At 47.7% G+C, this 16,245-nt stretch overlaps 1 long non-coding RNA gene across 7 annotated transcripts; it reads right to left on the bottom strand.

The window, feature by feature from the left end:
• Positions 1-471: 471 nt before the first annotated feature.
• LOC109549227 (uncharacterized) lies at positions 472-12,696 on the bottom strand. Of its 7 annotated transcripts, none has more exons than XR_002175455.2 (4): positions 12,515-12,696; positions 11,772-11,927; positions 3,638-3,731; positions 472-2,722 (listed from the first exon to the last, which is right to left on the bottom strand). It is a non-coding gene; the product is annotated as an uncharacterized lncRNA (long non-coding RNA). The 7 variants fall into 7 exon arrangements; XR_002175456.2 differs by having other exon boundaries at positions 12,565-12,696; XR_002175457.2 differs by having other exon boundaries at positions 11,772-11,899; positions 12,565-12,696.
• Positions 12,697-16,245: the final 3,549 nt, after the last annotated feature.

Below are 16,245 nucleotides of genomic sequence, written 5' to 3'. Positions count from 1 at the left end.
AGACTGAAGCTCAAAGAGGCTGAGCTGGGAAGCGCGGGGCAGAGCCCCACCAGGCTCTTAGCCCCAGGCACCCAGGTTCCCCGGGCACCCAAGCCCAGACACCGTAACCCTTGTAAGAAGCTCACACAAACTGACTGTGTTCATAAGAAAAGACCTTTGTGCAGCGGGGCTGTGCCTCATCTTGGTGCTTCAGGGCAGAGATGCTCACAGCAATGAACATAAACAGACAAGGCCCAACTCGCCCAACTTCTTTCCCAAGGACAACACTCTGAACAGCCTGACGAAGAACCAGTGTTTCACTTCTCTACAAGCTGAGTCATATCCAGAGTTTAATTAACGTAAAATACTGGAATGGCTATCTTCATTTTCACTCATGCGTTTAGGGTCCCCACTGATTGGTAAAGAATTGTCCTTAATTTTTCTTGCTCAGATGGTTTGGTCATCTTCCTCATTTAATGAAAATTGGACCCATAACACTGAAAAGTTACATGTTTTAATAAAAGTGGATTTGTGACGTGGGCTTACTTGTGTTTACAACTTACATTGGCAACAACACAGTAATTTACGTGTCAGAAACCAGGGCTTCTGCCCCCAGAGGCTGCAGAGCTACCTAGGAATGTCACACTGTGCTTACAAAATGCCATACTGGGCCCCCTCAGGTGGCATTGCTCACCCAGACACAGGGCAGCCCAAGGACGACCAGGGCGCACACTGCGGAAGAAACCTGTCTCTCTAGGAAGAGACTCGGATTCAGAACTAGAAGCCTGGGCAGGACTCTCGGCTCAACCACAGCCAGACCGGGGGGGCCTCGGGGCCCCCAGGCAGGGCTGAAGGAGAGTCATGACTGGATCAGGCAGGTGGCTGCCATGAGAGGGGCCCAACCATCCGGGTCCTCTTCCCTTCCCTGCACACCCATGGCAGCGCTCTGGGAATGTGGGTGATGCCGGATTTCTGCCCAGGAGGGCTGTGTGGTGGTTGAACAGTGTCCCCCTAAATTCACGTTCGCCCAGAACCTCAGAATGTGACCTTATTTGGAAACAGGATCTTTGCAAATGTCATTAAGATGAGGTTGTACTGGGTGAGAGTGGGCTCTACACCAGTGGCTAGTGTCTTTAAAAGAAGAGAAGAGACACAGAGGGAGACACACTGAATAAGGCTAAGTAAAGACAGAAACAGAGATTGGAGTGATGTGTGCACAGGCCAAGGCACAGCGAGGAACACCAGCAGCCCCCAGAGGCCTGTAGAGGTGAGGAAGGATCCCCTCTAGAGCCTGGGAAGGGAGTGGGGTCCTGCCGACGCCCTGATTTTGGACTTCTGGTCTTCAGAGCTGTGAGAGAAGTTTCTGTTGTTTCGAGCCACCCGTTTGGTGGTACTTTTTTACGGCCGCCCCAAGAGACTGATGCAGGTAATGGCAACAGCTACACCACCTGGACAGGCTCCAGCAAGCCCACTGCCCTCACCTCTCAGAGGCCGTGGAGGAGGACGGCGGGGCTGGGCAGGCTTGTCTGAAGCGCAGCCAGCGTGGGAACCTGGCGGCCGGGGGCCCAGGCCAGAGCAGCAGGCAACTCCAACAGTCTGACCAACAGTTTTTACCACACCGCCACAGCTCTCCCATCAAGGGAGGAAGAATGTTCATTAAAGTGTGATCAGCAAAGGCGCAGGTAAAAGTCTAAACAAAGATGTGCTGAGCGCAGGAGGGTTGGGCAGATGGGTTCACAGCATCTACTTATTTACCAAACACCTGTTACCCAACAGGCAGGTGCTGTGCTCAGTGCTAGGAACGTAAACCTGCCTGGGGATACAGGCACCTGAAGGCACCAGGCCTGTGCATGGCAGGGGCTCAGTCAAGTTCAGCCAAATGGATTTATAAATGAATGAATGAGTGAGTCTAATAGAGGAAACAGAATTTAAACATCTAAATGTACTCAAGGTGGGAAGGGGACTTGAGCTACAGAGGAGAGAGCAGTGAATTCAATCTGTGAGCAATCTGGTAAGGCTGCCTGGAGGTGGTGGCACTTGGTCCAAGCCTGAAAAATTGAGTAGAGTTTTAAGGACTGGAATAGGCCACAAATCAATATATATATGTATACCCAGAAGTAAGGTGGATATTTCTGAGAAGCCTGCACAAGACCAAATATAACCAGATTCGGGAACACTGAGGCATTTTTATATATGTCAGAAGGGTCACACCAGATATGGGTCCCAGAGGGTGTCCTGGAGGGGAGGTGGGCTGGGGGCTGAGCTCAGTGCCTTTTTTTTTCATCCTGGAGTAGCTTGGCTCAGGGCCAGAACTTGTGTGGGAGGCATTGTCCCCTTGGGGTCACACTAGCCCACTGGATTGCCCCACCTTTATCAGGGTTGTAGTCACATGAATAAATAAACCAAATTAGGCATTTCTGGGCTAGTGGTGATTTGGGGGTGAAATATGATTGTATCATGTTTCTACCTGCAGCCAGAGTACAATGGAGGCTCCCTCCACCCACACAGGTCCAGGGGGCTGGCACTCTCGGGAAGGTTGGGCCATCGCCCGGCCAGGACTCAGCTCATGGACGCACATACAGAGTCGCTCCACGTGGTCTGCGTCTCCCTCCTGCACTCAGCGCTTTCCAGGTAAGGGTTTCAGGAGGTGGAGGGATGCGGCGGGGGTCTGCTTTTGCTCCAAGCTCCAATATCGTGGGAAATTTTCACCCATCAAAAGAGAATATACAAAGACACCCAGCATCTGTCAACAAAAAGATTAATCAGTAGTCCATCTAAGAAAGAAATGGAAAATTTTACTCCAGCCTACCTGAGGATTATAAACCAGGAGACAGTCTTTCAGAAAGCTCTGAGGACTGTTCTGCCTGCTAGAGGTCAAAGCACAGTTATATAAGTTTTTGGACAAAGGTTTATATATCAACTGACTTATTATTGACAGTTTACACAATCCAGATCTGCATGTACAAAGCAAGCAGTGGGTCATGGTTCACGTGGCCCCTTCCAAGATTAAGAAGGAAGATTATCTCCTAAAGAGGTCTGGTTAGTGCACCTACACAGTCCACACTAAAGGGGAGGGAGGAGGCCCAAACAGGCAAATAAAAATTCTGTTTAAATTTTTCTCATCTTGCCATAAAATAAGAATTTTATTTCATCACATCTATTGGCATCTTGCAAAAGGATACTTTTTTAAGGTAAAATAATGACTCTCATACAACTATAAAATGAACACCTGCCAAAGGTCTTATTTAATTTATTAATTAATGAGGGAACTAGTAAGATGTTACTGATGGTTTAAAGGAGAATTGAAAGAATCACAATAAAGGACTCTGAAATGAATTTGCAAATAGATGCAAAACCAGTCTGTCCACAGGGCGGTAATAAATTGCTTTCCAAGAGCCGCACTTCATTTGCATTTCGATGGACAGGAATCATTTGCATCATTATCAATGTTCTACAACTTACAAGTTGTAAAAAACCACAAAGACAGTGAAAGGCAGAGATAACCGAAGCGTGTGCTGGGCAGGCCACGCAATCCTCTTTCTTGCCTGATAAGCTGCTCCCATAAACTCTGCCTTTTCTACGGGTGGACCATCTGGGCCTCAGAGCCAGGTCTTCCTCTGGGCACCAGACCCTCCCTCCCACCAACCATGGTCCTCACTTCAGCAACAGGCCCTCTGTCTCCTGCGACATCATCACTTTTGTGACGGCTATGGGATCATTCCCAGCAGCATTAAAACAAGCTGTTCTATCTCCTGTCAAAAAAAAGAAGAAAAAATGTTTTTAAAGGAAAGGGATAAAAAAAATCCCTTGATCCCACTTCTTCTGAAAGCTAGCACTCCTGTCGTTGCTCTTCTTTGTAGTAAAACTCTGAAAAGTTCTCCACATTCTCCCATCTCTGTCCCTCTCTTCCTATGCTCTCTTAAGCCCGTCCACTTGGGGTTTGCCCACCATTCCTCTGAAGGTGCTTGAATTAGTCTGCTCTGGTCACCATAACAAAGTACAGCAGATTCGGTGGCTAAAACAACAGAAATTTCTCAATAGTTCTGGAGTCTGGAAGCCCAAGATCAAAATGTTGGCAGCGTCAGTCTCTCCTGAGGCCTCTCTCCTTGGCTTGTAGACAGTCATCTTCTGCGTGTGTCCCCACATGGTCTTCCCCCTATGTGTGTGCGTGTGTGTCCTAATCTTCTCCTCTTATAAGGACACCAGTCCTATTGGAGTAGGGCCACCCCAGTGACCTCATTTCACCATAAATTACCCCTTTAAAGGTGATGCAGTCACATTCTGAGGTACTAGGGGGCTTAGGGCTTCAACATTTGAATTGGGGGGACACAATTCAGCCCGTCACAGTGCTCTTGTCAAGGTCAGCAATGACCCCCATTACTCACAGTCCCATCCCCCACTGGCAGCTTCTCGGCCCTCTGGGCTGGTTCCTTTTCTTCTCTTTGACTTCCTGACTTTGAAAGGCTCCAGGGCTCAGACCTCCGTCCTCCTCTTTTCTTCATATGCCCTCACTCCCTCATCCTCGTTCAGTCTCACGGTCTAAATTCCATCCATAGACTGATGACTCCCATTTGTACATCCCTAGCCTGGATCTTCCTCTCAAACTCTGGACTCCTATCTCCAAATGCCTACTGGGTATCTCCATGGGATCGTCTAATAGACATCCAAACTGAAAACTGAACCCCTGATCTTCCATCCAAAACCTGCGCCTCACACTGTCTTCCCCATCCTTGTTGATGGCAGCCCCATCACTGCAGGTTCCATCGTCTGGGCCAAAGCCTGGAGCCATCCTCGACTCCTCTCTTTCCCTCACACCCCCCATCCAATCACCTCTCACCACTCCCGGCAACCACCCTGGTCCAGGCCACCATCATCTCACGTATGGATTACTGTAACCACTTGCTAACTGGTTGACCCTCTCTGTCCTCACCTCCCCACAGCATGTAATGTCATTCCTTTTATCAAAACCCTGCAGTGCCTCCCATCTCATTCAAAGTGAAAACCAAAATCCTTCGGTGGTTTCACTCAGCTCCCATCACTGGGCTTGAAACACACAGGCACACTCCAGCCTCAGGACCTTTGCACTGACTCTCTTCCCCCAGGTCTCCACTTGGCTACTTCTCTTGTGTCCTTCAAGTCTTTGCTCAAATGTCACCTTCTCACTGAGGCATCCCCTAACAGGCCTCGCCTTATTTGATATTGTAACCCCTCCCCAGCAGTGTCCCCTGCCCTACCTGGCTGCACTCTCAGCCCTTACCCCACACAACTTTTCCGTCTGATTTTGTCCACTGATGTCTCCCGAGCACCTAGAACCAGGCCAGACACCCACCCAGCTTCCTCCCTATTTCACACAATGTTCTTCCTGACACAAAAAAACATATTTGCTTTCCTATCAGGGCTCGCCCTGGTAGCCGCTGTAACCAGAGCCCAAGCCAAAGCCTTGGCACCACAAGAGACTCAGGACAGAGGCTGCCGGGCAGGTAGAGGAAGGGCTGGCAGGTGATTGTCAGGCGAAGGAGAGGGAGCCTGGGCCCCAAGCCAACTCACCCCAGACTGGGCTGACATTCCCCAATGGAGTGAAGACAAGGGGGGAAAGAGTGTAGCGGCCACATTAAAACAGGCTGGCTGGTCACATGCTGTTTAAACCATTAAGCTCAGGTGACCACCCCGGAGGAGTGTGCTGTGCTGGCTTCAACACTAAAGTGGAGGAATTCCAGGCCCAGGGGGCCATACTGGGAGCAGAGAGAACTAAGGCATTTTAGCACTAAGTGTGTCTTTGATGTTTTGCCTCTCCTCCGCTCAGTGCACCTGCACCACGGCCCTATGGCTGTGGACCCATCTCCCAGAAGGGGCCACTGAAGCTGGGGCAGGCCAAGTGACACACCCAAGGTCACCAGGCTGGTAGGACGAGAAGCAAGAATTCAAACCCAGGGCTCTCTGCCCCCACATGTGCAGTCTTCCCCTGAGAGGCGGGCGGGCCTCAGAGCAGCATCTGGGTCAAGGGCATCAGGCCTGACTGGTGTCACTTCCTTGTCCTCGCCCCCTCCCCTGCCCCAGCTTCTGAGCAGGCAAGCCCTGACCTTCCAGAATCGGATTGGAGGGCACCAACGTTGGCAGAAGCTCATATTTTACCAGGAAAGACAGGCCACCATCACTGTGGAAGAACAATCTGTGAGCAGCCTGCCCTTGTCCAAGACAACGCTCAGGCAGCTTGCAACCCAACGGGGCTCTGACCCAATTAACCTTGCAGGTCGGCAGCACCTGACGTGAGATTTGGGAACGGTTGGCAGCAGTGGCCATAATCCCATCCAGAAAAAGGAAAAGATGAGAAAGAAAGAAAAACATTCTAATGAAACCAATAACTGTGAAATGGCCTCTCCGAAGAGGGTTGTTTCGTCCCGGTGTGCTTGTCACTAGGGGAGCAAAAGGAAGGACTTCCACGGCCACACCAGGGAGCACCAATTAAGCACCTACCTTCAGCCAGGAGAAGCCAGGTGCTAGCTGGGTGGAAGTATGTGCCCCAGGACTCAGAATGGTCCTCAGATGTGGCTGGATGATGGCCCTGCACATCCTTATCCAGTCTTTCTGTTCAGGTCCAAGACAGGTACTGTGTGCTGTGTGCCTGCCCCAAGTGAAGGACCCAAGGGTATTTGGAGAAAGAATCCCTTGGGCTCATTTCTAGTTACTATGGGGCCAGAGAACTGCCAGTGGCAGAAGGGAGGGTCAGTCTTAACCTCTCCCAGCTCTACAGAGTCCCCTGTTCTTACCCCCACCTAGGGCCCTGCTCACGCCTGGTGTGTGATGCTGCTCCCTGCTGGCCACAGGAGGTGAGGCAGCCATGCTTCATCCAGCTCCAATGGGCACAGCCCAGAGCTGGGAGGAGACCAGCTTTCCCCCATGGGCACACCCTGGCTACCCTCGGTTAGGTCTAGATGTATCCTTGGTCTGTGGGCGTCAAATTCCCGCAGTGGGCAGGGACTGTGACCAGGCCCCCCCACCGCCAGAGGCCCATGAGCCATGAGAGTGACACACGGCAACCTAGTGGGAGCTAAAGGGCAGGGGATGTCCCACCATCAACACCCACAGGGCAAGAACTGAGGACTGTGTGGGGTTTGTAGGGGCATTCTTGTGGATCCAGGGTTCCTTGGACTCAAGGAAGCTGGAAACTCTAGTCTAAAACCCTCCAACTGCATCTGGAAAGCTGAAGGTCATACAGCAGCAGGTCAGAGGCACTGCTGGGGCCAGAACCTGGGTCTCCTGATTCCTGGCTTCTGGTCCATTAAACCTTCCCCGAGGGGAGGACACATCCAGGTGCATTCAGGCCTCATGCATGCGCACATAAATTCCTGTGCACTGCCCAGCCCTTGGAAGGAAAGAGCATGGGAAATCCAGAAGAAGGAAAGAAAAGAGCACAGTCCTAGAGCCATCTGGGTGCCAGGCACTGTGCAAAGTGATTTGCATGCACCAACCATTTGATCTGCACAAAAGGTGACTATTGCTCATGAGGAGACAAGGCAAAGAACTTGTTCATCTTATACAGCTGGCAAAGTGCCAGAGCTATGTTTCAAGTCCAAAGGTCATGGCCTCCCCTTCAATCACACCTCTTCTCACATGCCTGCTCTGCCCTCCTCTTACTCCTATTCCAATCACTGATGGAAGATGCAGAACTCCACCCATCCTCAACCAGGCCCCACCCATCCCATCCAAGCTCCACCCATCCCCATCCAGGCCCCTCCCATCCCTATCTAGGCTCCACCCACCCCTGTCCAGGCACCTCCCATCCTCATTCAGAGCCCCACCCATCACAAGCCCAGGTGAATCCGGTTTGCTCCCAGCTGTGGATTTTCCAGGCAGCATTTTCATCCTGGATCCAGCTTGGTTTCCTTACCTCTGATTTGGGCCCTGACTACACTTTGACCGTTTTTAGTTCTATTAAAGTCTTAATTAAAGCTCTTTGGAAAAAGATCAAAGTAAACCAGAGCCAGTGACGCTTTATCCTGCAGAGTTTTGTTTGTGCATTATCCAAGAATCCAGCTCACAGAGGAGAGGGACCTACGCCCCTGAGAATAGTACCCCCCTCTTTCCCACGGACAATGTGGGGCTACCTCAGGCTTTCTGCACGTAATGAACCACAATGGCTGCTCAGGCGTGGCAACATTTTTGGGTAATAGATTTAGTCCCCAAAGATTGACGGGTAGAAAATGAGTGTGTAACCAGGACAGCCATGAATTGGTGCGGGTGCACAGGTTGCAGGGAATGGGGCAGAGGGGGGGCAGTGGCTTGGGAATTGCTCAGGACGATGGAGCCAGACCTGTCTAGAAACCCAGCTTCAGCACCTGGGGTCAGTCCAGAGACTGGGGCAGAGTCCCTCTGTAGCCATTGGTCTGCTTTGGAAAATGGATAACACAGCCTCATGGGATTTTCACAAGACTCACAGATGGAAAACGTGTTAACAGAGATTTTTGGGATCATTCAAAACTCTCACTTGGCTTCACAAGAACTGGTTGCCCTTTGAATGACCGACCAGGCTGGCAGAAGGGTGTCCACTCATGGACAGAGAGACCGTCTTCGTGGGAGAAGGAGACGCATAGGTTGGTTTCATCCAACAGCCAGCTTATCTCCACCATTTAAAACATGACTTGATACTCCCCAAATGCCCCTGGGGTGAGCAATTGTTTTAAAGCCACGAGGAGGTTTGGAATGGATGGAATCGTCTGGAACATCTATAAAGGGAACCCAGAAAGGCCCAGGCAGGCCATCATCAGAAGATCGTGCACAGGTTCCCTTTGTAGACTGTCTGCCTGGACTGCCTCTGGCTGCCAACCTCAAGCCTCTGTTTGGCGTCTTGAGACCTGTTAAAAAGCTGATGTGGTTTTCCTGTTGCAGAGACAGACTGAGTAAAGGATAGAAATAAAGAAGGAATGGGGCTTCCCTGGTGGCGCAGTGGTTGGAAATCTGCCTGCCAATGCAGGGGACACGGGTTCGATCCCTGGTCCGGGAAGATCCCACATGCCGTGGAGCAACTAAGCCCGTGCGCTACAGCTACTGAGCCTGCACTCTAGAGCCCGCAAGCCACAACTACTGAGCCTACTCGCCACAGCTACTAAGCCTGCACACCTAGAGCCAGTGCTCTGAAGCAAGAGAAGCCACCGCAATGGGAAGCCCGCGCACAGCAACGAACAGTAGCCCCTGTTCACTGCAGCCAGCGCATCAACAAAGACCCAATGCAGCCAAAAATAAATAAAATAAATAAATTTTTTAAAAAAAGGAGTGTACCCACGAGGGATGGTTATCAGTGAATGAGAAACTTCAGCAGTTTTCTGGAAGACGAGAAAGTGGATGGGGCCACATGGAACCATGAAATGAGGCAGGGGGAGCCATGACACAGGACTCAGCAGAGTGGGGGAGCACGAGGAGGACTGGCAGTGGGATGGTTATGAAACACCTGCCCCGGCAGACCACTGGGCCATCAGTACAGAGGGGATCCACGCCCCAGAATTGCCTTCCTCCAACGGGGACTCAGGGCATCGGGGCACCTTCCACCCACCCTCGAAGGAAGCCCAGTTGTTGGCATGCCCCGCCTGGTGTTAAAAGACTCCACTCAGGTAACCAACACAAGAAAGGGAAAGAACATAGCTGTCATTCATTGGGAGAGGAGGAGAAGAGGGTGGTGTAAATCAACTAAGTCCTCATGGACCCCAGCAGGGTCAGTAGTCACTCCCTAACTTGACAAGTGAAGAAGCAGAGGAAGAGGCATATCGTGTAGCCTTCCAGCTGCCACCAGAGCAGCTCTAGGCAGGGATTGTTCAGAGAGGTTGTCCCAGAGCAAGTAGGATGGGGGTGAGGGGCGGTGGTCAGGACACTGCTGCTCTTCATCCTAAACTCTTCCGTTCAGTTTCATTTATAACTGAGCACCTATGGTATTGTGAAATCCTTTTTATACATTTTTGAAATAAAAACCAGAACATTTTCATGAGACTGAGGGGGCCTGGGTGCCAATCACAATGGAGTCACTCGCTGGTTTCTGTTAGCTTTCCCCTGTCCCCAACTTATCCGAGGCAAATGCATTCACGTGCCAATTTGGATAGGAAAGAGGGAGAAAGGCTGAGGAGAGGAGGAGAAAAAAACATTTAGAACTCGGGAGTATCCACCGTGGTTTTTTTTTTTTTTTTTTTTTTTTTTTTTTGGCTGCATCGGGTCTTAGTTGCAGCACGCGGAATCTTTCGTTGCACTGCATGAACTTCTCTCTAGTTGTGGCACGCGGGCTCCAGAGCACGTGGGCTCAGTAGTTGCGGCACGCAGGCTTAGTTGCCCTGCGGCATGTGGGATCTTAGTTCCCCAACCAGGGATCGAATCGGCGTCCCCTGCACTGTAAGACAGATTCTTAACCACTGGACCAACAGGGAAGTCCCCGTATATTTATTTTGAAACAACAAAAAAGGCACTGCTAATAGGGAAGCACTGAGGGCTTATGGGGTGAGTGTCCAAAGATGACATCTCAGTGAATGCAGACAGAATCCAGAGGTGCTTCTGAGATGTGTTCTGTAACTTTCTTTACATCGCATGGGCTAAAGAATAAATCAGCACCACTAAGGGGTACCAAAAAGGAGGAAGAATTACACATTCACAAGTCAAAATTCTGTGTTCTGTTTCTATTCTAGAGGAAAACTTTTTTTTTTTTTTTTACCAAAAGTAAGAACTTTTGTTACAAATACCCCTGTAAGTGAGAGCTACAAAGTCCCCTAGCTGAGCAAGTCTCCAGGTCTGTAGGAGTGGCTGCCTTTACTGTAAATGGAGCATCTTATTTAATTAGATAAGAATTAGATAAGTGAAAACAGAGATGCAAGAAATGTCTTTGCTAATTGCCTTTCCTACACAGGCCTGCATCCTGTTGTTTGGCTTTTAACTACATTCACACCAGTCATGAGACGACCTTGACTTCAGGCATGTGAGACCAGAGAGGTGTAACCATCTCTTTTCTTATCCTGCCAGGCCTGCGTTGTTGGGTAGGAGCTCCCTGGAGAGGAAGCACATCCAGCTGGGCCCGCTTCTAACACCGTGCATCCCCAAAAGCCAAGGCTGATGTCTACACTTGTGGGGGCCTGGCGCCATGGTTGGTCAGCAGGGCCAGCAGCTGGGAAGGTGAGCTGGACACAGGGCAGAGGGGAGTAAGGATGAGCTGGTACCCGTGCTCAGTGTCAGTAGTATAAGGCCTCGCGAGCTTCTCAGAGTAGTGGCTGCTGCTTTACTGCTACCTTCCAAATCTTACACAAGTTCCTCTCACATCAAGCTTTAACCCAAAATCACTTAGGGGAGGAGAGTCTGGGAAACAGGGTTCCCCAGCCTTAGCCAGTCTGGTAGAGCACGATCCAGCACACCAGGTCTGGACCCAGGCAAGCTCAGCTGAGTGCCCCCCAGCTCAGAGACAGCTGTCCTGGCCCAGCTGCACATCCTGATTCTGAGCAGCAGAGGCCCATCCAGGGCACCATTTGCCTCCGGGATGAAAGTGAGTTACGGAAGCAAGCCCAGTGTGATTCTGGGGCTTTGGCTCGTAGGCTCCAGGCCGGTGGGAACCCCAAAGCCCTCCGATCCAAATTTGACATTTGGCCCCCGGGGCTGTGTAGTGGTATCAGGAACAGCTGCCTGCAGGGTGAGTCCTACTTCCCCACCTTGGACCTGACTTCCTCTGACAGCCTCCTGCAGGCAGCTGCCAGTGGCACACCCTCTCCCCACACCCAGGGGCGTCCTGGTCTCATTTCTGCCAAGCTTTGCTCCTCCCTGGGTCACCTTACCTCCACCACTGCCATCCAGGCACAGCGCCAGAAAGGCCCTTCTGCTTAGGGATGGCACCTGGGCACGTGCCAGGCCCTTGGGGGCATCAGGCAGCCTCCCAAACCAAGCTCTTCATGTGCAGGTGGCTCTGCGTCAGTTGCAAAGTTATGTGCAGACTTCAGTGAAAAGCAAAGAACTGTTGACTTCTGTCTTATGTGGCACCCAAGTCTCCCTACAACTGTTGTGGATAAGACTCTGCTCCAACCACTTTCCAAATCTCCTTTTTAAAAATGTAACATTTTGGGGGCTTCCCTGGTGGCGCAGTGGTTGAGAGTCCGCCTGCCGATGCAGGGGACGCGGGCTCGTGCCCCGGTCTGGGAAGATCCCACATGCCGCGGAGCGGCTGGGCCCGTGAGCCATGGCCGCTGAACCTGCGTGTCTGGAGCCTGTGCTCCGCAACGGGAGAGGCCACAACAGTAAGAGGCCCGCGTACCACAAAAAAAAAAAATAAATAAAAAATATAACATTTATTAAGATTTTTTACTTTTTAAAGAAAATTCAAAATGGGTAATCACCATAATCTCTCCACCTAGATAAATCCTACTGACATTTTTAATAATAAAACTAAATATAAATGATAAAAAATATCATATATGGTAAGTAAAAATATATATATAGAAAAGTAAAAAATATATACACGCACATATATATAAGATTTGGAAATGATCAAAAAGTTTAGAGAGGTACTACATTTGTCACTTACTATAGTAATAATGCTGTGTAACAAGTAATCTCCCAATGTTAGTGGCTTACAGTGACAAGTAGTGTTCTCTTTATAGGTCTGCAGGTTGGCTGGAGCAGCCCTGCTTCAGTCTGTGGGTCTCCAGGTCTCTCTCTAACCAGGACCAGTGATCACTCAGAGCATGTTCTTGTCACGCCAGTGGCAGAAGCACAAGATGTCAAGCCAAAACACAAAAGCATACGTAAAGCCTGTTTATACGTTTGCTCACATCTTATTGGCTAAAGCAAATCACATGACCAAACTCAAGCAGAGAAGTCTACTTCACCCCCAAAAGGAAGAGGGAGGGGAGTGAATATTTCCTGAACAACATTTCAATCTCACAGGAACCAAGTTAAGAAATTAGGTAATATCTTCCTTCCGACTCCCATACAGAAATACACACATGTGTTGTGCAAATGTCCACATGCAAGTTCATATACTTATTTTTAAATACAAAAAGGAGTCCTTTCGTATGCATGCTGTTTGTTCCTTTTAGAGAGTTTTGCAGTAGAGTTCCCCTATTGATTTATTTAATAAACACTTACACAGCACTTACTTGCTATGTGCCAGGCACCATTTTATAAATATAATCCGCATGTATTGGTGCAAAAATATCCTGGGGCATGTATCTGGAGAAATTTCAGAGTGTGCTTTTAGGCTAACTGCACAGAAGTGGGGTTGCTGGGAGTACTTTTAATTTTCATAATTATTCCCTAATTGTCTTCTGGAAAGAATGCACTGATTTACGCTCCCACCTACCGGGTAGAAAAGTGCCTACTTCTCCATCATCACCAGCCCTAGGGCATCACAGTTTTCCATTTTTGTCAATCTGATAACTGCACAACACATTTCACTGTTGTTTGTTTTAGATTTCCTTCATTAAAAATGAGGCTGGAAAAAAAAAAAAAAAAAAAAAAAAAAAAATGAGGCTGGGCAGCTTTCCCACATTTATTGGCCATTTGTATTTATTTTTCAGTAAATTGCCGTTCACATCCTTTGCCCATTTTTCTACTGGGTTATTTTTTCTTATTGATTTATGTGAACTCTTTGAGGCTGGGAAATTGGCCTGTCACATTTGTCTGCCACAGATGTTGCAAATATGTTTTCCCAGATTTTTATCTATCTCTTGACTCTGTTATGGTCTACTCTATCAAATGGAAGTTTTATTTTTATGTAGCTCAATTTATTGATTCTTTCCTTTCTGAGTTCTAGGTGATTTTTTTTTCACTCATGCTCTCTTCTGTAATTTTTATGCCTTTATTTTTAACTTTTTAGTCTGAAACAGTCAATCATAGATTTATAGGCAATTGCAAAGATAGTACAGAGAGGTCCCTGTCACCTCCCATCTGCTTACCCCCAATGGTTACAGCTTACATAGTTAAAAGTTATGCAACACAGAAACCAGGAAATTGACATTGGTACAATGTGTGTTCTATGCCATCTTACCACTTGTGCATATTCATGTAACCAACACCACAATCAAGATACAGAACTCTTTTTTTTTAATTTTTAAAAATTTTATTTATTTATTTATTTTTGGCTGCATTGGGTCTTCGTTGCTGCATGCAGGCCTTCTCTAGTTGCGGCGAGCAGCCTTCTCATTGCGGTGGCTTCTCTTGTTGCAGAGCACAGGCTCTAGGCGCCCGGGCTTTAGTAGTTGTGGCTCGCAGGCTCAGTAGTTATGGCTTGTGGGCTCTAGAGCGCAGCCTCAGTGGTTGTGGCACATGGGTTAGTTGCTCCACAGCATGTGGAGTCTTCCCAGACCAAGGCTTGAACCCGTGTCTCCTGCATTGGCAGGCAGATTCTTAACCACTGTGCCACCAGGGAAGTCCCAAGATACAGAACTCTTCCATCACCACGAAGATCATCCTCATGCTTCCATCACCACTGAAATCATCCTCATGCTGTCCCTTTATTGTCAGACCTGTCCTCCTTTCCCCCATCACTTATAACCCTGCACAACCACTAATCTGTTTTCCATCTCTATAGTTTTGTCCTTGTGAGAACTTTATATAAGTGGAATCATACAGTATGTGACCTTTTGAGATTGGCTTTTTTCACTCATCATAATGCCCTTGAGACCTTGATAATGCCTATATCAAGAGTTCATTCCTTTTTACTGCTGAGTAGTATTCCATGGTGTGGATGTTCCACAGTTTGTTTAACTGGTTACCCACCTATCACAGGACATTCTGTTTTTTTCCCAACTTGGGGCTATTACAAACAAAGTTCTATGAACAGTCAGGCTTCTCTGTGAACACAGATTCATTTCTCTGGGATAAATACCCAGGAGTGCAATTGCTTGGTCATATGCTAAGTGTATGTTTGATTTTTTTTTTTAACTGCCAAATTATAATATTTTCCAGTGTGGCTGTTTTCTAATTCACTCTGTCAATCTCTATCTTTTAATTGGTATATTCAGACTATTTACGTTTAATGTAATTATTGATATGTTAGGGCTAAAGTCTGACATTTTATTTTTGTTTTCTGTTCATTCTCTGTTTTTCATTTCTCTGTTTTTCTTCTACCTTCCTGTAAGTTACTTGAACATTTTTAAGAATTCCATTTTGATTTATAAATAGTGTTTTTTAATGTGTCTCTTTCTATACTTTTTTACAATGTCTTATTATACATACACAACAGATCATAGTCTACTGATGTCAACATTCGGGCAATTCGAATGAAGTATGGAAACCTTACTTCCCTTTATGTACCTTCACATTCTCCACTTATAATTGTCTTAAATATTTCCTCTACATCATGAGTACTTCATCAGAAAGTGTTATCATTTGTGCTTAATCATCAAACATAATTTAGAACACTCAAGAATAAAAGGAAAGTCTATGTATTTACCCAAATTTTTACTCTTTCTGTTGTCTTTTCTTCCTTTCTGTGTTTCAAGATTCCTTCTATCATTTTATTTCTGTTTCAAGAATTTTCTTTAGCCATTCTTTTAGGATAGATCAGCTAGTGACAAATTCTCTTGATTTTCCTTCAACTGAGAAGTTCTTAATTTCCCTCTCATTCCTGAAGGATATTTTCATTTTATATAGAAGTCTGGATTGACAGTTATTTTCTGTAAGCTTTTGGAAAATATTGTGCTACTCTCTTCTGACTTCCGTAATTTTTGATAAGAAATCTACTGTAATTCTAATTATTTTTCTCACATAGGTAAAGTGTTATTTTTCTGTTACTGCATTCAAGATATTTTATTTACCTTTAGTTTTTAGAAATTTTATTTTGATGTGTCTTGGCATGGATTTCTTTGTATGTATCCTGTTTGGGGTTTACTCAGTTTCTTGCATCCATAGGTGTATGTCTCTTGCCAAATTTGGAAAGTTTTCAGCCCTTATTTCTTTGAATAATTTTTAGCCCCATCCTCTCTTTCATCTCCCCCCAGGACTCCTATGAAGTGAATGTTAGATCTTATCATCCCTCAGTTCCCCAAGGCTCTGTTCTTTCACTGTTGTTGTTGTTTTTAGTCTATTTTCTCTCTGTTGTTCAGACCAGGTAATTTCTATTGGTCTCTCATCAAGTTCACTGACTCTTTCCTCTGTCCCATCATTCTGCTTCTCCAGCAAGATTTTATTTTATTTTGTTTTTGTTTTTCGGCGCTATGCGGGCCTCTCACTGTTGTGGCCTCTCCCGTTGCGGAGCACAGGCTCCGGATGCGCAGGCTCAGTGGCCATGGCTCACGGGCCCAGCCGATCTGC

The sequence above is a fragment of the Tursiops truncatus genome, chromosome 15, assembly GCF_011762595.2.
Source record: "Tursiops truncatus isolate mTurTru1 chromosome 15, mTurTru1.mat.Y, whole genome shotgun sequence".
NCBI lineage: Eukaryota > Metazoa > Chordata > Mammalia > Artiodactyla > Delphinidae > Tursiops > Tursiops truncatus.
This window is presented reverse-complemented; position numbering and strand designations above follow the sequence as displayed.